This window comes from Strix uralensis, chromosome 1 (genome assembly GCF_047716275.1).
Source record: "Strix uralensis isolate ZFMK-TIS-50842 chromosome 1, bStrUra1, whole genome shotgun sequence".
Taxonomy (NCBI): domain Eukaryota; kingdom Metazoa; phylum Chordata; class Aves; order Strigiformes; family Strigidae; genus Strix; species Strix uralensis.
The window spans coordinates 144,539,103-144,563,566 of NC_133972.1; the positions used below are offsets into that span (position 1 = coordinate 144,539,103).

Below are 24,464 nucleotides of genomic sequence, written 5' to 3' on the forward strand. Positions count from 1 at the left end.
CTACCTGGAAGCCACTTGGACTTCATGGCTTCTGAGAGCTCTCTGACATGGAAATCAGAGATGCTCCATCTCTACAAAAGCTTCTGACTGAAGTGCTGCAGCTAATGAGCAAACCTCTAGACCTGAAGGCATGGTTTTGGAGCAGGAGAACAAGTGCTTTTCAGTGAGGTCATACCTGATCTGTGTAACAAGAACTTTCTTATACAGAACAGACCTTTTTGGATTTGTGTGAGCAAACTTTTCCTGTGTCACAATACAAGCTTCCAGAAACAGGCTGCTCTGTACACAAAACTACTTCCCCCAGACTGTTCATCATTGCAGTGAAGAAAGCAAACTTTTAGGCCAATCTAGAGAAATTGGGATGTAGTTTTTAAGTGGCACAGGCTGAGAAAATGAGCTAATACACCAGAATAATAAACATCTTTTATAACAGTGAGATTTTGAGTTATTCTAAGAAAACTCATACACTATCCCTCCATAGCTTGTTCTGAGGTAATTGATCAAGTATGATGTGAGTACTGCTCTCTAAATTCTGCATGCTTTGGTGGCCACAAAGGATAGATGAAATTAGGTATCATACTCAGACATTTGTACAAGACATTGCTGGTTAATGACATTTTAACCAACAAGATATTAGTGGCCATTGTTTTGGATGATGCACCCCAGGCTGTCCTACCATGATCAGTCAAGCCAAAACCTGAACACATAACCATTAGGAAAACAGAACTTAATTATTTACCTATTAGTTACAAATTTTTGTGTGGCGCTGTTAAGAGGCCAAAGATAATAAAGAATTGCTCATACTGTTGTTTGTATGTCAATAGCACAAATGTCATAGTGTGTGCAAGACTGTGCAGGCCAGCATGTGACCATTTTTCTGAGGGAGGGGATCCTCAGCATTGCTGCCTTCCAGAATCAGTTTCCACAGTGACAAAACAATCCTTCAGAACAGGTGTAGGGAAGCTAGCCCAGGGCATGGTCCTTTTTCTATACCAACAGAAATGTAATAGTTGCTTAAATACCCTCATGAAGGCATCATCTATGCTTTGATATGTTTACCTTTCAAAATGAGTCAGGAAGTATATCATGACTGATATTTTGTTATGCATTGATTGGTAACCTCTATGGATTTCTGTATCTGTCCTTATGGCCATTCATGTGTGCACATTTTTAGATCACGAGATTCTGTTCAACTAGAAATGATTGTTTTTTCTGATGTTTGTTTTTTTTTCTCTAGACTTTAGTACCTTAACAACCAAGCTATCTTCTATTATGTGAATGGGTATTTCAAGAACAGCAGACATTTTAGGAAGCTCATATCTCTCTTAGCAGTTTTCAAAGTATTTGCTTAGAAGTATAATGCACTGCAAAACCAATAGCCATCATCATCATCATCACAAAACACAATATATTGAGGAAGAGAGTCCATCCACATAGGCTGATGATCTAGAAGCTATGGCTGCTGGTCTGCTTGTTTACCTTGATAGTCTTGTGTATGTGGTATAGTTTACAAAGAGGTTAATGCAATAATTTCTTCCTCCAAATTAATAAAAACTGGTGGACATTTGACTTAGGGATTTACTTTCCCATTGTGCTAAGAAAGCAATTCTAAATACCTGTGATTGCTGTTGCATTTTTACCTCTTTGGACTAATTTAAAAATCCCCACTTCTTCCGTGAAAAATGCTGTGAAACACACAAAAGTCCTTATTGACCTCACTTAGGTCTTTGACCTGACCTTGCCGAATTCACGTTCTTTAATGAGAGAAAATAAAAAACTTGAAAATGTTAAGGTCTATTAAACTAGATCAACCTAATAAGGTTGTGTGTAGGTTACAGAAGACAGAAACTCACAACTAGTGAGAAGTTAAAATCACTGGCAGAGCAACATTTGCCTGTGGCAAATTTTCAAATAGAAACTCTACTCTTTGTTACTGTTATAACCTGTACTAATAGAAAGTGGAAAAATGTAGTTTTTCATAGCTTAAAGGAAAGCTTGTGTATTGTCACAGATCCTTCATGGAAAATAAAATTAGCAAAATATTCATATAGCATAAGAAAAATCAATTATGCCATGCCTAGTAAATGATTAATTTGCCAATAATTTACTGCTTTTTATTTAAAAAATAAATCTTCCTGTTCAAGCATAATTGAGAAAATCTATTACTGCAAAATGGTTCTAGGGAATTGTTTGCTTCTTCAGGGGTCCAAGTCCTCTTGCACAAAGAAAAAAAAAGAAAAAGAAAAAAATCCCCAGCAGTTAGATGTCTGACTGTGCTGAGAGAGAAGGATAGGATAAATTTCAGCATAAATCTGTCCTGCATGCCTTCTGTGTAATGTCTGGACCATAGATGTAAGGAATAAATTATTTTTCCCAGACACTTTTCACTTCTATCTACTGCTCTCAAACAAAACAAGAAAGTATGATGGAATAAAAGTTTGATCCTAAAATACTGTCATTAAGTTGTGTAGTCTTATCCATGGTACAAGATTAATTGCATAAAGATATATGTTGTATATTTATTCAGACTCTAAGAATACAAAAAACATGACTGGTCTCAGCCTTCCTATGCAATACAGAGTAGAAAGAAACCAATGTAATAAAATGGTTTTAACAAATGACTTAATTTCCACAGAGTGAATGTAACTAAAGCCTTAGGCATTTTTGTTTATTTCCCATTTCTAGGATTAGCCAGTTCTAGGGCAGGAGGAGAGAAATTAATATAATGACCTCTTATATTTTTATCTTCATTTTATTGATCCTAAATAAGCTCAGTATATTTGGAGGATGAATTCTATTAAGTAGAAAAAAGTCAAGGGATTTAGAAAGGCACACTTAGAAAAACCTAATTTTTGACTAATAATTTATAGTCACCATGGAAGTTACTGAGACAGTCATAAGAGATATGAACATTCTTTGCAGAGGAAGAGGAACAAGAGAGGACCTTGAGCTTAAATTGCCACGAAGTCATGGTATTTATTAGAGGAAGTATTTCACTTTATCTAAGACAGAAGAAGAAGACATGTTACTATGTTTTGATGGTTTTTCTCACTTCACAGGAGAGAAGGGAGATGAGGGAGAAAAGAGATAGGAGAAAGAGATAAAGGAGAAAGAAAACTCATATAAGGAGGAAACAAATCCTTCTTTTTCACTGTGTAATAATCTTACATTGGGGGCATGGACAAGATGAACTCCAAAGGTCCTTCCCACCCTCAACCATTCTGTGACTTTCTGTTTAAAGGTGAGGGCTAGAAAATAAGATTCATAATTTTCATTTTATGTAACAATTTCTTTTAAACAGAATTTTTCCTTTACGATATATTGGTCTGATCAATAAGTATTCCAGGTTAAAGACATGGCACACATCGGGGGATACTGAAAATATTTCCAACTAGAGTATTTTCTGGAATGACTCAATTCAACAGAAATATGAGTAGCATACTATAATGATGTATTTTAATATATTTCAGAAACATCTGCTATTTGCTAGTCTTGGCTACTGGAGCAGGCAAGTCAGTGGTCTAAATCAATGAAACTATATTATTAGGATACTGCGATACAGAAGCAAGGTGAGAGCTGATGTCCTTCAGATTAGGTTACTTTCTGTATGTATTTAACTTCTCCCCTATCTCCTGACTATAATAAATTATAGCACAGAGATGCTTATTTAAATGTTTTAAAGACATAAACCAATGAAATAAAGCAAGTATATTTTAGTACAACATGAAAGGAATAGAGCTTATACAGGTATATTCTGCCTTAATTCCTGACTTTTGTCATGTATAAAAAGGGAGCAAAAAGATATGGGATGAATTGAGTTATTCTTGTGGGAATGAGAAAACTCTCATTTCTAAGTCCATATATATAGACTTATTTTTCCTCTGAGTCAGAGAACAATGCAAACTGGCTGTTGAGGGGAGTCCATGCACATGTTTTGATATTGTTTAATAAACAATATTATACAGAGAGAAAGCTAGCAGCTGTCCTTTTTTTCTTCTGTCCATAAATCTGCCACATCACTGAATCTGACAAAGTGAAACTCTCTACCTTTCAGTTTGTGCATAACACTGTTGCCAAACTTCATAAAGATATTTTATGGCCTGTTGAAGTGCTAAGACACCAGACTTCATGAAATATGAAGTCTCTAAATGGATTTGAGCTATATCACTTGAGGAGTCTAAAAAATATCACTGGGAGTCACAGCTATTAGTGACAGCGCTGTGGAAAAATCTCACTCTGCTCTGTTATAAAATATCCAAGCACTGGTGCTGCTAATGATGAGCAATTTTCACCCAGACACTGAATTATGGTATCTAGGTCCAGGATGCTTGGGTCATTTAAGCATCCTTTGTATGGCAAAAAGAGTAGTGGCTACGGATTTCTCACTGCCTTGGTCTGTGTGAAAGGTAGGGTACGAGGTATTGGTTATCCATCAGCACAAGCTCACCAAAGCAGGAACTGCTGTAGTCCCATGCTTTCTACTTCTCTTGCTCAGGCATTTCTCGTTTTAGCTCCTACAGATACTGATTCTGCACCACCAAGCAATGAGCTGCTTCAGAAAGATATGATTGAAAGGTCAAACCACCATTTTCCTTGAATTAGCTTCTGAAATGTCCTTGTATGCAACCACATGAGTATCAGGACTTTCACAAGGGAAGGTGTGAGAATCACATTTGGGGAGCCAGTACTGTGACAGTCCCAGCATACTGTACCTGAAGCACTGCAAAACCCCACTAGCAGTATTTCTGTTGTTATTTTATGGTCTCATAACCTCATGTTCCATCAGTCCAAGTCATGCAGCACTGATTTCTGCCCCTCCATCCCCCAGGTACATGTTGCCAAGATATAACCACTGCCAAGACTCCAACTCTGTAAGAAGTTCATTTAGAGTTCACCTCTTCAAGAACACATACAAAGCAAAAAAGGCCTCTGCCCTCAGACCTAGCAAAAGAATGCACTGATCCAACAAAACAAAATGTCTGTGTTCATTTATTTTTTTCATTCAAAGCATTTTTTGGTTCAAGTCAGTCTTCCAGTGTGTACGTCAGCCTAATTCTTCTCTTACTTTCCTGTAGGGAGATTTCTACTCCAGGACGTGGATTTAGCCAATCCCAAATTTATCACCCAGCTAAAACATGTTTTTACATCCTTGCCTCCATTCTCCCCTATAACTGATTGCAGGCAACTTTATTCCAGATTCTTCAGTAAATCCAGATAGAAAATATCAAATAACAACATTGCTGAGATGACCAAAGCTCAGTTATGAGGTGATACCTGGGATTCAGGATGTGAGTTAGTAGCTACCCCTGAGTCCTTTCACACATCCCTGGGGGAAGATAGTTTGTCAAGTTTAATGTCTTAGTTGCTTGGCCTGTATCAAACTTCTTAGGAAGATTTTTGTCTGGAGCAGATATGCTTATATTAAAATGAATAACTTTTTTCTATTAATTTGATCTTGTTTTAAGAAATCCTTTGTTTAAGTGGTTGACTGTGGTGTGTTGATCTTGTCTTGTTGTAAGGTGCTCACCAACACGATCTATCACTCTACCTCCATCAAGAGTATAGGGTGAGAAAATATAATTAAAATCTCATGGGTTGAGATAAGGACAAGGAGAGCACTCAGTAATCAGTCATAGGCAAAACACAGTTGACTTGGGGAAGATTAATTTAAGTTATCACCAGCTAACAACATAGTAAGATAATGAGAAATATGAACAAATCTAAATACACCATCCCCCCGCCACCCCCCCCTCCCCCCCCCCCCTTCTTGTCCATCTTGAAGCCATCTGGAACTGGGTCTGTCCAACATGGGGGCAGCTTCTGGTGCCTTTTCACAGAAGCCACCCTTGCAGCCCCCTCCCACAACCAAAAACTTGCCATGTAAACTCAATATGCTAATCCATAAAACTGTAACAAGAACAATAGAAAATTATTTTCAGTAAAATCCAAAAGAAAAAAACTAAAATAGTATTCCAGAGGCCCTCCAATTTGGTTTAGGATCAATCGGTCATTCAAATTAACTGAAGACATCATGCTTTTTTTTTTTTTTTTGCCAAGGTACTAGAAGTATGAAAAGTCTTTGGAATACAGTTTCATTCCCTTCCCAACTAGATAAGTAGCCCAGTCCGACTTAAATAGTTGCCTATTCCCCTAGCATCGTTCATCTTCGGTCTGTGCACCAGCCTGAAAAATAATAAAAAGTATGTGTATATGTTCTGGAGAGACAAGGGGAAAGCGCATTTCTCCTGAAAGACAAAGCTAAAATTTCTTCTTCCTTTCCCACTGTGTCAAAACAGATTGCTGCTAGGCTCAGCTGAGAAAGAGTGGAAATTTTGCATTAGCTCTGGTAGAGGGTGATAGAAGTTCATCTAAACATGTAAGCTCTTCATATTCTGTCTGCTAGAAGCTGCTCTCCTAATAGTCATGACAGCCTAAATGGACACTGTCAGTGTATGTTAGTCCTTGAAAACATCAGCTGATAGTGTGGTAAAGCCATCAGGAGGGGCAGCCCTGAGGGGCAACAGAGTTGAAAGAAAACTGAAATCTGAAGGTCTATCAGGGTTGTTACTGGCAGCTTCCACACAGCGTTGATGGATGATGTGATGTATTCTCTCTATGGTTTAATGTTTAAGCAAGAAAAATCTTCACATAAGTGATGACGTTTCAGCTGTCCATGTCTCTAAGCATAGTCCCATGTATTCTACAATACTTTAAGCTCAAGGCAGTAGTTACTATGACCATATGCCCATGCAATTGGGAGTACTTCACAATAAGGTTCCAACTCTCACTCAAGCGTGGTGGTGAAAATGTTTCTCCATCACTGCTGTTTGTCTACCAGAGGACCAAAAGAAATAGTCATGTTTTGGAAGGGGCTTCTCAGAAGTTTTGGTTTACCTTCTGGGGATGTGAGTTCTGTTATTTCCTCTCTTTTGTCATCATCCTGTTTTTATTTTCACCAAACTAGCTGTCACATCAACATTTGAAAATTTTGATTCTTTGGAGCAGCTGTGTTAATTTGATTCATGACCAATGGCTGAGTTATGAGGGAGACTTTGTAGATGATAGATCAAAGAGGAACAAAGAGTGAGGATATTTTGTTCTTACTTGTTTTTCTGTCTGACTTAACTTCCAAAGTCCTCTTATTTTCTCTTTTGTTTTCTGCTGCCTAGACTTTGGTCTGCAAATATCAGTGTATCATAGAATCTGTCCAAATTTGTTTTTTCCCTTACCTGAAGAGAAATAAAATTGCTCTTCAACTTCAAACTTTTGAACAGGCTTGTGGGAGGCTACATGCAATATTTTTGACTTGTATTTTTCTTCAGTGGGACAGAAGCTCCTCAAATTTCTTCTACTTTCTCTCCTCCTAGAGTTTAAAACCCCCTTCTTTCCTAGGTATTAGGCTTTCCTTCTCAACATGCTTGATTTTTGTGTGAGGATTTTTTCCCCATTTTTTCCCTTTTTATCACTATTTTAACAGGATACTTATACTGAAACTGAAGGTAATTATTCTGCTGTTTTCTATTAACTCATTCCATAAGCTGATTTCAACTGTTCCAAATTGGATTAAAAAACTGAAAGAAATATCAGCTGTCATGCTTCCAGGCATTTGGTGACTTTGCAGGATTAGGAATACACTTATCTAATAAGTGTTTTTTTCCATAAAACTGTCTGATACAGCAGTTCAGAATTTGCCTGGAAGCAGCTAATATTAGCCAATGTTGAAAAGAGGATAACAACACTTCATATACCATTGATATAATCAACGTAACAAATCCCCTCTTCTATGACTCTGTTTCTTGTGCCTATGCCATTGCACATCGCACCTGTACAGGTCTTCATTTACACTTGTGCTGTAAGGATATTTGAGAAAATCACCTGCTTTAAACTTGTCTTTTGTTTTCTTAAATTTGCCAACAGGTAGTAAGCACAAGCCAGGCTTCTCTTAGCATAGCTCTGAAATAGAGAAGAAAATCAAGAAACATTAATGCTGACTGTAAATGGGTATTTAATCATTTGTTATAATGATGAGGCATACTATAGTAGTCAGTATAATGCTCATTATCCAGTGCAGAGAGTGATTTGTATTCATTAATATATTCACAGGTTTATATTCAAACATCTCCATGAGCTGGGAAAGTTAATGTGCAAATGAAACAATAAAAAATATATTTAGAAGAAATCCTGTTAGGGGTTAGGTGAGAAATAAAAACTACTTGAAGGAAGGTAACATGTTTTTTTAAAATTAATTTTAACTGTTTGAGGCTAAGCTGCTGCATTGCATGTGCTAAATCAAAGGAACTTTTTACTGAGTAGAAATGGAGACAGTTGATGATGATTACTGGCAGCAATAGTAATCACTATCAATTATTAAATTCTTCTGATGAAATTAAGAAGCTACTTATCATAGAGGCAGAGGTGGATTAGCCTTTAAAATAAATAAAAGACAAAGTACTGGAACAAGCAGAGTGTCTCAATTTGCATTAGGTGCCAACACAAACTCAGCCCTACAGAAAGACTGGACCACCATGGCAAGGATGGGGTTTTTTTCTGCCTTTCTCTTCTCCTCCCCTTCCCTTCCCACCTTCAGCTGGAGAGCAAAGGGAAGGTTTTGATGACCTTGATACATTTCCATGTCTCTTCTTCGGAGATGCAAACAGACCTTATAAAGTTCACATGTGCATATTAAGCCTATAACCATCTGCTGCAATTATGAACAACGTGGTGGTTAAGTTTAGCATTTGGAGAGGAGGTCTGAAGGTCAGCTGCGCTTCAACTCTAACGAAGTATCTTAGGTTGACTTGAATAAGTGAAAAATAACAGCAATAAATGAGCACCTAATTTTTTAAGTGGGTTAACTTGTGGGGTATTTAAGTCAGGACTAGAACCAGAAGAGGATGATATGCTCATATCTCAGATATAACAAGAATTAGAACATTCTTAATATCCTTAAGATGCTGAACTATCTTCTTGACAGTTTTTTTTTTAATTTTTTAATTGTGATATTGTGAAAAGAGGAGACTCATACCTTAGCATGCATTTGCTGTATCTTGAGCAGAACTCTTGTTATTTATTTGGTTTTTGGAACCCATTGCTTCCTTTCCTGCATGAGGAGATGGAATATATTAAGTAGCAAGCGCTCTTGGTGGGTTGTAGGAACAACCAGCTCTCCAGAATATGAGTGCCTGTTGTGTAAACTCTGGGTGTTTGTGACTCATATTTTAGTATTCTGTGAAAGCATGCATCTAGGTAGCTCTGTGGGTTTCAAATGTTTATTTTCTTTATATAGTTGCTCATTGCCTAGATGCTAACAAGTTTTTGTGAAGTTTCAATTCTGAGAGGTGCCACCACATGTTTTTTCTAGAAACCATAATTATGATAACAAAGTACATTCTTTCTAAGAATGTTTCAGTTACTTAGATTAAAAGGATATCAAGAATTACACAGTAGTCTCCTTATGGAAATTCCCTGTTTGGCCAGGGTTTGCTACGTTCAGTGTGGATGTTTAGTGTATCCACTCAGTTTTGGCAAATTAGGGTAAAGTAAGTCTAGCTCCATCACAATGTGATAAACACTTCTTTTAAAGTGCTCTGTGCTCTTGTGAACAGGTGATCAAAGTCTGGGCATGCAGCCCAGGGACTCTGGGGGATGGTGAGAAGTATTATAAGTACAAACAAGCGGAGGAATGATTCAATACAGTGTTTAGACTCTTTCTGTTGCATGCCCAATACAAGAAAGGAAGAGCTATTCATGAGCAAGGGGCAACCTATCATTATCCAAAAAGTTTTGAAGTATCTGAAGTACAAGCAGGGAAGCTAATACTGCTGCCACAGCTTCTCAGACTTGCAGATTATGTTCACTGACATGGTGTGAAGGAGTATAGAAAGGTGGAGAAGTTGAAGGAACAGCCTCACCTATAATTTATAGGCAATGTTTCTTTTATGAGATGGAATATTTAGAAATTAGCAATAACTTTACCAAAGACCTGCTCAAGTTCACTGGAAAATATTTGGACTGTAAATGCCCTTGTTTTTTTCTGGGAGGTGAGAAAAGGTGTAAGGAACAGAGAGCTGTCTGAATTGTTATGACAGCCCTCCTGATGCCCATTGAGCCTGGACTCAGCTCCTGATCTCTTCATAAAGCAGGACAATCACAGATTGTTAACAATAACTTCAAGGTATTGTTTTTATATCACTTTGCCACTTGGTCAATGAGCATGATTCTGCAGATGCTGTTTCTTGTTTTGCTTTTATTTACTTACATAGGGAACTGTGTAAATATGACTCAACGTGTACTGTTTTATCTGAGATTTAGAGAACTTTGAATACTTTGAAATTAATTGTTTTCCAACACTGCTTTTTCTTGCTTCTATTCAACTCAAGCAGTTGAGTTACTAAATAGTTTCATGTGCCTTTAAATTCAAAAATATAAAAATACCTTAAATTTCTGATTATGTAAAAAACACACTTAAACTTTTAATACAAAATGAGAAAATGCATGTAGAAATCCTATTCTATGCTGTTTGTTCAGTACTGAAACATACTTGTAGTCTTATTTTATATCTTTGTGAATGATTGTGAAAGTTTATAAGAAGTTTCCTTTTGTTAAAAAAACCAAACACAACCTCCCCAAAACTTTTAAGTACTTGACACTTCTGCACATTTTCAGAAGTCTTTTTCAAACCATGATTTAAATAGAGCACAGGCCTTCATCAGGGCTATTTTATATTTACAAAATAATTTAATTCTCAGTGGGTCCTATTCTAGTTTTTACAGGTTTTAGATGGTCTTAGTTCTGATGTGAAAAGTAAATGAGATAATCAGACTCTAAGTTCTAAGGATATAAGTTGGAAAATATTGCTTAGTTTATTAATATTGGAGGTTTTAGTGCTTCTATAATGGGTTCCAACTCTGTTATAATCCATAGCAAAAAACTTTCTAATAATTAGTTTCAGCTGTTAAGATTTCAGTGCTTTCTTCTTTATTGAATATTCATTTCCATCTCAGCTGAGGTCTTTGTGTTGATCTCAAGGGAACAAAGCTTTCAGACCATTACTTCATAGTTTTTATTTCTTTCAGGATAAAGATTTAGGGCCTAATGACAAAATAATGCTCCATGAATCCTCATTAGAATGCTTTACTCGGCTGGTCCCTCCCACAGTCAGGCTACTTGTGTGCATTAATCTGCTGTGTACATTGATACTGATCAAATACTATATTAGCTCTGGAGGAGACTGTGAACTGCTCCAGTCCTGGAACTGAATTGGAGCTGTGTTTGACAGACAGCTCTGCTCTGGTCTATCTCAGCACCAACATTCTCACCTAATTAATCCTTATAAAAAAAAATTTTTAAATCCATCTGTGTAATGATCAAAAAAAAGTTAAATTAAGAAGTAAATGTTAATATATGAGTAACAAATATTACTCTGATACTCCATGTTTAATATTAAGTAGTGGTTATGTCATCTGGAGCTGAGAAGGGGAGGAAAAGGGAGGGCAGTCTGCCTACTAACGGGCATTAGGTTATATACTTGATGTCAATCCCATAGAAATTGTAACAATTTTTCTGCAATCCTCACAGGTACACCACTGGCTTATGTGAGTAGCTGAAGTATATATCATGAAGAGTTACACAACTTTTCTAGAAAAGCAAGCTGCAATATTGATTACAAATGAGCTATTGCACTCCAAATTATTCTCTAACTGTGTAAACCAACAGGTGTGTGTGCTGAGCCTGAGAGACTGCTAATTTTTGCAGTTTTGAGGATTTGGTATTCTGCTGGGGGGGGGGGGGGGGCTGTCTTCATATAAAAGGGGACGAAAGAGAGTCAGCTGAAGTAATGCAATTAACTATTTGTACATTCTCAGTCTATTATTTAATGGTAAATTTAACTCACTGAATTGTTTCTGAAAGATTGCAGCTATTTCAACTCCTTAAGTAACATTGGAGTAATGATCATTGTTAGAACAGTTACAAAGGTAACAGACTTAAAACTTATCCTGTAATATTTATGCTTCCCTGCTTACTTTGGGATTCTGTAAGTATTAAATGAGTGACATCTTACCCTTCTTAAAATGCCCATCTTGCACTTCTCAAAGTGTTGCACTTACTCTGAGAGGAGAAATCCACATATGCCTTTTAGCTGTGACTTCAGTGATGTCTGCAACGTATGATTTCAGAATCATCTCCTTTGTAAGCAGGCTGACCTCTAGACTTGTGTTAGTTTCTGCTCTGTGATACTGACCTATATGCTTTTCTATTGCGTGATTGAATAATAATAATACTAATAATGATTATAGAGAGTGTTCTTCACAAGGCCTTCAAAACGTGCTTTGTAGTTGGCATATGGTGTTTCTTATTAGTTATTAGTTATAACTTATTAGTTATTTCTAATTAGTTGATTCAGTCCTTGAAAACATAGGTATTCAGCTATAAGCTACCCCTTGGACTTCAGGTTGCTGAAGTTCTTTACGCATCCATTGCCATTCTGCTAGTGTTGTCTTGGAGGAAAAATTGTAAGTAACTTAAATGCCACTTGAAACATGCATCAGAAATATAATTGATATGGTTTTTCTTGTTCAAAGTAACAGCTAAACCCTCCCAGTAGTTAGAAATAGCAACAGGTTGTAAATTGAATATTGTCTAGTGCTGTAAGGTTTCCTTCTTGTTTTAGCACATGACTAGAAATGCTAGGTGGGGAGAGGTGAATCTTCTGAATATTCTGTGTACAGTTACTAATAAAAGAGAACAGGGAGTAAAAAAGCTCTGTAGGTCACCCCAAATAGGAGTCAGACCTTGAATGATTACAACCTTCATGAATGATGTCTGTGCTCTGCTTAATATGGGATTAGAAAAATGAATTAGTGTGAAGCAAAACTGCAGTTTTGCCTGACTTAAATACTCAAAATATTAGATATACTCAAATTGTGTAACTTTAACTGCTACTTTTCCAGAAGTTTCAACTTGCAGATATTTCCTTTCAGCCATGAGACCTAAAAACAACAGTAAGACTTTTGATTAAAAAAAATGTGATTGTCAATGGCTCATGAAGGTAGGAAAATCTCAATAATTCAAATGTCATGATTTTCCAGTAAACTGTGTGTATCTAATATTCTGTGATTTGAGTATTTTTGAGTAACAAACTTCTGAAAATTGCGGTTGGTGTATTAATTTTTATGAATATTACTCCTCTTTCTATCTTTCCATCTATTTCAATTAAACTATAGTGATTTGGTCAGAGATGGAAAATGAAAGTAGTCAATTTGTTTTGGAGGAGAATTCTTCAGTTGATTTTCAGCCTTAGTCGTGTTATCTATTTCTTTGTAACCTGCTTTACATACTATCATAGAGCTAGTTATTAAAAAAAAAAAAAAAAATTAAAAAAAGCCAAACCCAAACTGAAACTTCATTGTAGTTCAGTAGAATGGTGCAGTATTAAGTTGATACACACACATGTTTGTTTGTTTGTGTATGTGGGGATGAAATGAAGAGGAATTTTCTTCAGAAAGAAGTCCTGCAAGTGTGTCTCATGCATGTCAATTCCCAGTTCTGTAACTAAAGTTCATAGATACATGAAATTTTCACTAATTCCTCAGTTCTTAAAACTAAAATTACACTGATAGTTTAGTTGTTTTTTCAGATATTTGTTATTCCAGAACTACCAAATGCAATGATCTGGGCCTTGTAATGCAATGATCTTTTTCAGCTTGTTGAATCTGGTACTTGAACTTTATGCAAAATTAAATTCAAATTCTAATGATAGCCACTCTTTAGCTATTCTTTTTAAAATCTACTGTAAGACCGATTGTTATGAACATTGAAGTGTTCACAGGAGACAGGAGTCTGAGGCTATGGTCAAGGACAAGTAGACAATCCATCGTTTTCAAAACGTCTGGTAGGTCAAGTTGTATACAAACCTTTTTCTCTTTTGGGGAAGACATCTCAACATTTTTCCCCTTATCAGAAATGAAATGCAATGTATCTTTCCAAGAGAGAAGTTGTCTGGTGTTTTTAGGATAATCTAATTCCATTAATAAAAGCATAATTACTCACTGCTCATGTTTGACATTGATTACTTACTTAGAAAAATATTTGGATTTTTCTTCCTTTTGTATTCTTTTTTTTTTTTTTGTCAGCAGTTAATGTTACAGACAGCCGTTATAACACTTGTCTCCAGAAGCTTTAATACCGTGATGTTTGCCCATGCTAGACATGTTATACTAGATACGAGATGGCTATCTCTGCCAGCAAGCCTTACTGTCTTGGAGACTGCTTCCTTGATTTATACCGAACTGGCTTCTCTGAAAATAGCTTGCTTGTACAGGCTTTTATCCAATCTGGAATGCTCTTGATGAAGGCAGAGACATGGGAAGAAATTGTACAGTGCTAATGCTGATGTTGCAAATTTCTGATAAGTTTGTGCTAAACCTAAACAGGGAAACCATAGATCCCATAAAGGTAGGTGGCCACTGAAATACACAGTTACAACAGTACACTGAACTGCAAGTTGATGTACATGTCAGTAGTTCAAAGCTATTCAATGTTTTTTCTATGAATACTGTGCTGGTTTTGTCTAACCCTTTGAAATAAGATTTTATCAAAATTCCCTAACACAGAAAGCTTCATAGTTCTGGTCCTGTTCATAAGCAAAAACTTCATAAACTAGTAAAGTTAACTAAGAACAGTTCTCCATTTAGGGGCATGCACTTTCTAAGAATTTAACTGAAATTCCATCTTCTCTTTTATGGAATATGCTCAAAAAAACCCAAAAAATCCAACAACAAAACAAACATTACTTGTCTTTGGGTTTCACCTTATCATTTTGCCTATAATGTTTCTACTAGCACTATAGGAATCTGAGGTACTAACGAATAAGTAGTTGTATTTAGAAGTCTTACTAACTTTGTTTCTGTGTCTTTGTTCTGTATTTAGTATATGAAGTGAATATTTATTTTCTAAAACTTGAAAAATGAATGCCGTGAAATCAAACTCTAATAGGACTTTAAGAGATTAAAGTGCTTGTGTCTATTTTTTATTGTGATCATCCATTTTGAAATGAAGCAGGTATGCAAAGATGTTTCTTTGAAGTATTTTGAAGTTGGAAATGGTGTTGAAAGAAAACATTTCAAAGAAGTATACTGAGCTTTGCTGCAGTAGCTGATACTGCAGCATGTTGTCGTTAGAAAACGGATACATTACAACTTTTGAAGGATAATTGTTCAACCAAATGAATGTGCAGTCAAATGTTGAATTTAAGAAAGTAGATGTCAGTCTTTGAAGCAATGCTGCCATCATGATGCTTGGAATAATAATAATAACTAAGTTCAGAGGTGGATTTAGGTGTGTTTTAAAGCAAATGTAGTGTCTATCATAAAATGACAATAACTGAAGTCTTTATGCAAGCTTTTCTGTTTCTGCAAATTAAGATATAAATAGCAGATAAATTGGTGTATTTTGTTTAAGTAGCACTTGAAATCAAATGAAATTAGGTTTTATATGGAATATAAGTGAATCTTCATTTCTAAAGACAATAGATCATAATCTATAAAGATTTTAAAACCAGCCTAGAAAAGGGCACAATTACAGTGCTAGGAGGAACAAAGTTAGAAACTTCAGAGTTTTTGCATAACAAATTTTATGTTTGGATGATGAGAATATGAAAGTTTGGTAGCATGGTTGTAATTTCTAGACCTCTTAGTGAGAATAGTCTGCTTAAATTCTTCCAAAACAAATCATTGTGGGAAAAAAAATGGTATTTTAAGCTGTTGATACTTTTATAAAGTAAAAATAGCATGAAGAGCAATAGTTATCTATAGATTTGAACATTGGTATGCTTCATAGCTGAAAATTTCATCCATAATCTGTCTTTACTAACTCAAAAATTATGAGCAGTGCAGAATGATAAAAATAAGTGCTATTGACCTCCAGTATAGGAAAGGAAATTTATCAGCTTTATCTACACTACTAGAGAAAAGCTTTTGTTGCATTTTATGTTATATGCAATATATATTCATATTAAAAATACTTTAACAAGCTGGATTCTAATCTACTAAATACAGCTGCTGCTGTTAGCTTTGGTACTGTGCCCCCTTGGAGTCACATTTAGGTGTTACCCCCTTAAAGGTTATGAGACTGTCCTTTATTTTACTTCTTAAGGTCAAATTCTGCCTTCAAAACCTGTACTAGACTCCAGCTGCTGAAGTGTATCTGAGGGCATAATTTCTGCCTTAAGTGTTTGTCATTGGAACTACATGTTTAAAACCTGGGAGGAATTCTGCTTTCAGTTGCAATCATGTAGCTAAATTTAGTCCAGGAGGGGACTTTAGGAATACAGATGCTTTTAAAAGTGTGCTTCTTAAAGTGCCTTTTGTTGTTCATTTCATTATTTTGCTGTGCTGGGAGATAAACTAGATGTGGCATGTACCAGTTTTAGACAAAGACTAAAACCTGACAACAGTTAGAAAAGATTTCTACAGAAACTTTGGGACTCTGAAAATGTGTCTTAAAATCTGTCATCAAAGTAGTCAAGTTTTCTAAACTAAAATTGTTTTCTGTCAATTATTTTAATCTCAAAAAGTTAATATGTAGTTCTTTTATCTCACTTCTGTTCTATAAGAACCTTTTCTTTGTAACCATGTATAATGTATGATTTCAAGACTCAGTATAGGATAACTCAAGGTCTCTATCTCCAGAACATTTCCATCCCCTTCGAAGAAGAATATGGTTTTCTTCCTTTTCCCTTCCTGCTCCCAGAAAGCAATGGGACACAACAAGCTGCATCTAAAAGACATAAATTCTGCCTTTTTTTTTTTTTTTACCTCACCCAAAGATTTAAAAACCAGTGGGAACATCACTTAGTAGGAATTACACTTCCAAGATTGTTCCCATAAGTTATAGTACATTTCTCTTAAAGCAATGTAATCATAAGTTTCATGTACCCAGAGCTCTTGGGTGTCAAAACACCCAAAAAGATCAGATTTGGTCTCAATGAAAAGATGAGCATCTTATCACCTGAGGTTTACATATTTATGTAAAAAATTGTTAAATGCATGTAAAGAGATGAGAAAATGGTTACCAACAGACCTGAGTGGTCAGTGACTGAAATAACATTTAAAGACTGATTATTAAAGACTAATAACCTTGGGAATTGTGACAGCTGGTTTTATCACAGTAATATTTTGCTGTAATTATGGTGGCATAAGGAAGTGGGTAAGAGAACCTGTGGTTTCAACATGAAATTTAGCCCAATTCCATGTCAGGTTAGAACAAACAACTCCTGGCAGTGTGGAAATGGAAAGCAAGAAACATTTCTCTTGTTCAGCCTTAATAAATCTCAAAGTTCAATTTGATATTAGAATAAAGGTTATGGCTGGGCTTTAAATGATAGTGTATAAAATGAAGTTCACACTTAGGAACAATATTTAAGAAGAAACATTTACTTCCATTTACGCCCTCTCTGGCTACTTTATACAAAGATGCATTTAGAGTGCAATAAACTATAGTAATTTGATGCTTTCCAGGATGAAGAGAGGCCACAGGCTACAGAACAATTAAGGGAGAGTATCTTGCCGGCAGGACCAGACTGAATGCAGAGGTGTCAGTCAAGCCTCACACAATTCTAATGAAACCACAGGAGTAGAACCAGAACTAGAGCTTATACATTTCCATATTCTAGAGTATTTCTACATGAACTTGCTTCTACTAAAATGGTTAAAACATAAAAACTTTCTTAACTTCGGCAGATTTGTGTTTGTGTGTACACATTTTGCAAATAAGGGTGCGCATAATGCCTTTTTAAACTTTATTTCAGGGTACTACTTGTCCAAATTTAAATTGCAAGTAAGTGTTTCTTCTTAATGTAACCAAGACTGACCTTCTTAAATGAATAAATTCAAGTGGGGAAAAATAGCTATTGGTTAGAAATGTGTTGTGACATAGCTGTCAGGTATGAAATCTACTATCAGTTGATTGAAATGAAAATAATTTTAATGGAAAATGTGTAGAATAAATGAAGATACAGACTGATTAAATCTTGATACTTGCAGAATGTGAAAACATGTAGATTTTACATAATAGAAACAGGGAAATTGCCAAAGATATGGAAGAGCTCATAATGAGGAAGCACCAACCATCAAGAAAGAGGAAATCTGAATGCAGCTAGTGAATGTTAGCGCTCTACCTCCATTTGTTCAAGGCCAGCCAGGAATGGTCCTATTCTCACCAATTTCAGTGAAACAGCCAATGGCTGCAGGACTCAGATCTTAGGAAGGAGTTCTTTGATCAAGAGGTTTGAGAGGTTTTTAGGAGATCAAAGTGGAAAAGCTTTAACCCATCTGTGTGATGTGCATTTTGAATCAAAATGCCCTAATTCTCCTTTTGATAACAAAAAGAGAAGGCAGGATGAAGTGAGGAGATGAAGAAAAAAGAAAACAGGGAGCTTCGTATTTCTTGAAAGAATATTAGCTTTCATAGTGACCACTTGACATCAAAGAAGAATGCTATAGATCATTCCATGGAAGGATTACATAAAGATGAAATTGCAGTGAGAATAAAGGATTGACTTTCATAGCTTTCAATTCAAAAAAATTGTCCAGTAAGGAGAATTAGTACAAGTATAATCACATATTTAATCTGTGATCCATTTGAAACTTGTTTCTGGACATCTGCCTTAACCTAATCATTTACTAATTCTACCTTGTTAATGTGTTTTTTAAACAGAGAGCAATATTTGGATTTTGGGAACTTCAATAAGCAAAAATATACAGGTGAGGTTGAATTTGTAATGTTCCCCAAAGATGTGATTGGCAATATGGAAGTCATAATTATTCCAAATAAAAATGATACAGTAGTTCACAATCCTAAACTTGGGTTATTATTTGCAGCATCTTACTAAAGAGAAATTACAGTAAACTGCTAAAAATCACATAAATATTTTTTAAGGAGACTGAAGAAAAATTATGTGAATTTAAAGTTCCTTCTTTCTATGACTAATAAAAACCCAGTTAAAAATATGTGCTTTCTGAAATGTAATGTATTTGTTCCATGAAGATAGCTAATAATCCGAACTCTGTATATGCATCTGTTTAGCCTCAATGAATGTATTCAGGACTGGGACACTAGCATCCTAGATCCAATCTAAATGCAAAGACCAGTGTAAATCTACAGTTCTAAGCCATGAAACTGGTAGTAGCGTGCGAGAAAGATGTTGTCATAACTCCTGAAGACCTTAGTTCAAAAGCAATACATCTGCAGGAGTACTTGACAAAAAAAAATATACAATCAACTCTTTTCAGCCTACCATAGTGATATGCACATTTAGATGCTTAGGAGTAAGCAGTTTCAAATAAAAGTAACAGATTCTGGAAACTAGTGGAACAGACTCAGATTTGACTCAAGCAGACACCTTATCAGTCTATTCAGAGAGGAACTACTACTGACACATGGATACTGACTAAAAAGTAGATGCAACTCATAAAAATCTCTGTTCTGTTTTTGAAATGGACCAGCCCTGATGCTGCAGCCAGTGTTTGCTCAGCCACGAATGCTAATTTGGCACTAAATTATGTTAATCTGGTTTGGGGAATGTGGGCCAAACTATTATGTGCCAAATCCTGGCCTTTGTAGAAGCACAAATGTAAGCAAGCAAATGATGTGATGAAGAGCAGGCTGGTCAATAACCCTGCACTGCAATTCTCTCTTTCTTTCCACCAGAACAGTAAACTTTAGTGTCACTGCAAGTTTCATAAGAAAAAAATTGGCGTGGGTGGAAGGGGATTCTACTCATGCTGATATGTAAGTTATACTATATTTAGTGAGGAGATATCTTCTTGAAAATATTTCCAATGTTTTCTACATTGTTGCTCTATTGCATCAACTCATTGAAAAGAATTCAACCTTGGTAGCTTAGTATTAGCCCAGATCCCTACGTCACTCCATAAAAACCTGGTAAACAGCCAGAGCCCTTGACAGTTGGTGGACAGCAGAGGAAAACTTTGCTTGAAGCTGCAAATGATGAAAGAAAATTTGAACATGGATACCTAATCACTTATTAGTGAATATTATTTATCATTATGTCTAATATTAACATAATATAATAAATTGAAAATATTTAAATCTCTAGAGTTTTTATATCAGAGTAGTAGTCCTTCACTAAAGCATTCTACTTTCACCAGTTTTCATAGGTCATCAGCTTCTCTGCTGATACATATTACCAGATGGTCCTTGGACTGTGCTGCAAAAATGCAAATATATCGGTAAAATCTGGCTTTCATAAAGAGATGTTCTGTTGAAGTCTGTGATATATTCTTGAGTACGTGCATGTACAAAAACTTTGCGCAAAATAAGAGGCCACCAGTAATGTGAAGCTTATGACAATAAGACATTGTCTGGCTGAAAATAAACTTTTGTATTCAAAGTTAAAAGAGACCCCCAACAGAATGTATTAACTAAGGAATCTGGATTTTCTGTGCTATCTTTTTTCCAAATAAAAGCAACACTTGCTTGATGTTTTGTAGTTTTTATTCCTTGTTGTGAAGTGTGGATGTTAAACTAATTGGAAAAAAGATGAGTTTTCTCCAAAGTACCTTTGATCAACAACATATGTGGGTTTGCACATTCTTATCTGAAAAGTCAGCATTAACAGTCTAATTCCCCTCTATGCACTCTGGATATACAGTTTTATGCAAGTCTTCCATTTTACGCTGTGTATAATGTCCAAATGCTATAGAAAACATGAACTATCTATAAGATGCAGCATATGTTCACGGACAGGAATACAATAAAAATAATAAAAGAGCCATGTAATTTGATTACGTTGCAGTTTACATTTATGCTAAGGCCAAGGAGGAAACTGTGAGGATGATACCTGCTTAAAAGGACCCAGGAGATCAGGCAAAACTTTGACAGGAGAAATCAGAAGTGTGCAGTCCAGTGAAGAATTAAACTACTGGGAGTAATAATATGGGCTGATGCACTCAATATAGCAGTAATGCCCTCTGAGAAGGATAGGAAATAATTCAGTTCCTCTAGGCTGCACAGAAGCTAAATACAGTATGACAAGAAATAGTAGCAGTACTCATTATGTCTGATTGCTAATTACCCCTTTGAATGATTCAGTTTTGCCTGCTACTAGATAATTAGTTTAGTAATTTATGGCTGCAGCACAAACTAGTATTTTAATTTTCACTGCACAGTTTTCACAACACCTACAGTTCAGATAATATCTCCCTTTTTATTCAATTTCAAATTGCTTTTTTGATAGCTGATGGAGGGGAAAAAACAAGCAATTCTTTCAATTTCCTAGCATAGCTTTAATGTTAAATTACATATTTTTATGTAATTTTATTCCAATGTAAACTATATAAGTGTAGACAACAACTGTACCTGAGCTCTTAACATGGTTTCTTTATAGATTTGGGAACGGATCCTGGAAACACTTGTACAGGAATATTTTCTGTAGTAAAGTTGCTCATTGTCTCTGCTCAGACTGGAATAAAGCTACTCCTGTGTATGACTGTTGCCAGGATTAGACCCTTGGGATAAAGTAAGTTTATTTTTTGCATTGTTTTTGCAATTGCACAGATGTTTCTGCACTCCCCAATTGTTTTGCTTACAAGGATTGATTCTTCTATATAAGGAAGGTACAGACTTCAATTGGTGACATTGAGAATGTGGCTCTTAGTGTATTGGTTGGTGGGATTTAAAAAGTTCAGCAGTTTTCACAAATAGCTTTATATTTCTTATAAAATCAACTACTTCTTAGTTCACTCAAGCATGAAAGCTAATTCTAATAGGTATTCAGAGATATATATTTGGTAATTTGTGAGCTGTGTTGTTTTTCTAATAAAGCTACCACATAGTAATTTGGACTGCCAATGGAAGATGTGTATCTAAGTACCAGTAAGGATCAAGGTCATATTTTAATTATTTGTAAAATGTTTTAAACCTCAATTTTGCTTTGCTGATTTAACCAAAATACTATTCTTTTGTCATTATGTGACTTTGTGTGAGATTTGTGTGACTGTTTCCTCCCTTCTTATGAACAGGCCTACCTGTGTTTGATACACACCATCACTTATTATCCATAAGTTTATTTTGATCATATTTCAAATAGCATAATAAAATCTTAAATATAGACAGGACACAGTCTGATCCTTTTTTTTTTTCTTGTTTTTCTTTTTTTTTTGTTTTAAAAATCTTTCTATACTCTTTTCTCCTGTGTCTTTGGAGAGACATACTCTGGTAGTGCCTAGGGACTACTTAAAATGAGGCTATCCTGTGTGGAGCAGTTCACAAAGTAACAGGCAGTTTACCCAAGATACTTTCAATCTACATAGACTAGGTAAGTATAAGATTTGTTCTGAGGTATGGAAGGGGCAGCAACTGAGTCATGGGGAAGCTGCATGACTTATCCAACTGGGTGTAACACAGCAGCAGCAAAGGTGCTGTGGGTAACATGGCATGTGGACTAAATAGAGGGAGGGACCAAGGAGCCAACCAAAAGAACAAAGAAAGTCTACTCAAAAGCACATATAGTTTTGCATGGCTGAAATCTCTGCTTTTTCAGAGATCTCAGCAATCTTTAGTTGCTGTTGCTCCCTCTCTTGTTACAGTCACCTTAGTTGTAAGTAAACTGCTGCTGCTTCACTTCAGCAGACAGTTTTTTCTGCTTTTCCTCCTGTATATCTCTGTTTTGTAATGATCATTTTTCTTTCTCTACCAAGAGAACCAGATTGAACAAAGCAAGTTTGCTCTTAAATTTCCTGTTAATCTCTGTGCTAGTTAAGGAATAAGTGTATAGAGAAATGAAAGATGGCTCTGTAGGATGCACATCTTCTTTTTTCAAAGGGTGAAAAAAATTCAATGCCTTCTCCTGGCCTTGGAGGAAATTAGCAAAGCTTTTCTTGTACCCAGTGGTGTTATATTTCAATGGCGTTTTGTCATCCTTTGGAGGCAGATTTCAGGGCCAGGTCTCCTCTTTTGAGGAACAGCTTTCTTTACAGAGCAATGTTGGTTAACCTTCAGAGGCAGTTCAGGAAAGACATCCTTGAACTTGACCTGTGAGGTCCTACTTCTCAAAGAGACCACTGGTTTTTGAGTTTTCCTCCCACAATGTCCAAGGAGCCAAACACAGGGCCGTGGCAGAGTCTCAAGCACAGTCACAAAACAGTCAGGACTGCTTAGTCAACGGCATGTGCCCTGCTGTGCTGTGTCCTGTGTTAACCAGCACCTCATTGCAGGGTGCAGTCTGCAAGCACCACAAAGCAGGCCTGGTCTGAACATAGATGCTTCATTTTGGGAAGGGAAGAAAAGGAAGGCAGGAGTTTAGCCAGGTGGATGAAAACTGTGCAGCGCCTCTCTTCTTTAAGGTCAGAAGGCAAGCCTTGGCAACCTGTAATTTTAATATAGCTCTAACCAGCACTTCTTTAAGCAAGAGGTAAAACTGGCAAAAACATGTGCTTGCACAGGATTTGTCAATGTATTCTTCATTTTTTGTGCACAGAGTAAATTCTTTGTAATGTTGGGGTACTTGTTCTCATGAGCAAAAATGGTGGTTATAAACAAATGAATCTTATCTCATCTCAAAATCTTTTTTATTGTCTGGCCTTTTTTCTGTTATGTGAATCCCTTTCTTCACCTTTACTATATAATGGGAATATCCACGTGCTGTATCACATTTTGGTCTCACGAGGTTTCGTGCTTTGTGGGAGGTAAAGAGCTTGGAAGGAGCAAGTAGTGAAACAGGAAATTGGTGCTGAGAAATGGAGTGGTTCATGTTTGTTGATTTCATAGAAGAGACCAAATAATTTGAATGGAGACCTTGAGGTAACCTATGCAAATGAAAAACTTGATAGGAAAGTCACATTGTTCAGCTTTCACATTCACATTTATCAATCTAAGAGGTGCATTAGCAGGCTATGATTTTGTCAGCACAAGACCATTTTTATTGAAAAATGTGTGCATTTGTTGACTGTTTCATATTGAGTTTAGCATTTCAGAGTTCACATTCCAAAGAAAGAAGAGGTCTGTACTAAACATTGGATTATGACAAGCCTCTTTGCAGAAGTAATTATGTGATTTTCTTGTTCAGGGACAGCAACTGAGATACTTGGAATATCAAAGGAAGCATAAAAGTGTGTTCAAAATCATTGCATTACCATTCCTAGCACATTAACACTGTTACAGACAAATCAGTTGGGACTAGCGGGCAAATATTTAGATTATTAAAATGAGTTTTTCCTTATGGGCAGCAGTGCAGATTGTTTGCAGGTACTGTATTACTGAGAAAAATATTTGGCATTATGAGTTTATCAAGCTTGCTTTATTCATGTTATTTTGTTTTCACTGCAATTCGATAACATAATGTCTGTGGCTTGTACTTGCAGCAAGCTTTCTGTCCTCTTCCTGATGTTTACCAGCACTGGATCAATGTTATAAAGGGCAACTCTGACACCGTTATTTCTGTGAAC

At 36.0% G+C, this 24,464-nt stretch overlaps 1 protein-coding gene across 7 annotated transcripts in view; it reads left to right on the forward strand.

Moving 5' to 3' along the window:
* The window catches only part of RALYL (RALY RNA binding protein like), a 407,787-nt gene that overhangs the window by 123,447 nt on the left and 259,876 nt on the right, over positions 1–24,464 (forward strand). Inside the window, exons 3-4 of one of the 7 annotated variants that reach the window (XM_074883741.1) lie at positions 18,715–18,761; positions 21,407–21,538. The exons of 5 other annotated variants lie outside the window; for them this stretch is intronic. The gene's annotated coding sequence lies outside the window, so the exon portion shown is untranslated. The remainder of the gene's footprint in view (positions 1–18,714; positions 18,762–21,406; positions 21,539–24,464) is intronic. One more of the 7 variants, XM_074883722.1, reaches the window with a different exon arrangement.